We start from the raw sequence: 1,557 nt of genomic DNA on the forward strand, positions 1-1,557 counted from the left end.
TACCTTTACCCCCCCACCCTTTATAAAAAATAAAAATAATTCAATATAAAATAATTCAGTCATATCCACTTCTTTCTGTCTTTATCAGAGACAGTGAAATTACACCTACAACAACTTGACAGCAAAGTTTTCAGATATTTAACTGTAAACTGTAGATGATCCTTCACTTTCACCTTAATACAATAAGAATTGTTTCCAGAGTCTGGAAGTTTTACTGCAGCTGATATCTTCCATACAGCAGAGAAATACCACCCTCCATTGGTAACAGTTTAGCACTGCATCAAAGATCATCAGTGAAGATGAAAGATTTCCTTCAATTTTTAACCTTCCCTCCAAATAATGGTTGGTGTACAAGCACCTGAATGATGAAATGATTATTTTATGAAACAGAACCACAACACTGAGGCGGTCGGGGAGAACATACATCAACCAGGGCTGTTTTAACAGAAAATACTACGTTTTTTCCCCTTGTGTCTGGGTCTACAACAGAATACTGAAAAACAGGTCATTTCAAGTCAGTCTGACTCATTTAACCATTTGAATGAATCTTGCTGCTGCACACTGAGTGAACATGTGCGCTGTTTGGTTGAAATACCAGCCTCGGTAGTATTAGTGCTCAGGTATTCTCTTATTTTTTTCTTGTTTTCATTGTTTTACAACATTGAAACACTGTGGAGGTTTCACACCGATCAACAGAAAGGACCTGACTGCTGCTTCCACCCCTGTGTCATTCTCTCATGTGAAAGCAGACAGTCCAAACAGTGGGGGTACTCATGACAGCGGTGACAGTGGTATACTTCATCACATGTTTTACAGAACAGTTTGTCTTCAGCACATTAGAAACCACCGGTAGCTCCCTGTTAACAACTGAATGTGAAGAGCTTTACCCTGCCTCACCACTAGAGAGCGCTGTAATCCTGCTGTTGGTGAAACTTGTTCTCATAGACAGTAGATATCACAGTTATGTCACATAAGGACCATAGCAGGATTGTTTGAAGGCCTTTTTGTAACGTAAAATATTTTCACAGAGAACATGTTCTGCTTTCCTGGTTCCTGCCTTTATGGTCATCTGAACAGTGAATCCACTATTACATGTTTTACATCTGGTTGAAACGCACTCACCAAATATGGCTTGCAGACGGTGGTGGACAGTAACTGTACATTTACTACAGTACTGTACTCTTAAGTGATACTTTTACCATACCAATATTTATATTTTATGTAACTTTATACTTTTTTTTGTACATTACATCACAGCAATAGTTACAAGTTACTTTCCAAATTCAGATTATTCAAAATATAATCAAAAAAGAAATTACAATTATTATACATTAAGCTACCCACAACACTGTAGTCACAATTGGCCCCTACACATTAATGCATCAATAATTAGTATAATCTGAATATATAACACATCTTATTCTGAAATGGCTCAGTATGCATGATGACTACTTTAATTTAATGTCATTTCTAATGTGCTTCAGTAAATTTTGCATGCGGGAGTTTTTCTCATTACCATAACCCTCTCTATTGTGTTATTGCTGCTTTTATTTGATG

Source organism: Seriola lalandi, unplaced genomic scaffold (genome assembly GCF_002814215.2).
Source record: "Seriola lalandi dorsalis isolate HSWRI2012SDOR001 ecotype SW California unplaced genomic scaffold, Sedor1 jcf7180002054995, whole genome shotgun sequence".
Classification (NCBI taxonomy): Eukaryota; Metazoa; Chordata; class Actinopteri; order Carangiformes; family Carangidae; genus Seriola; species Seriola lalandi.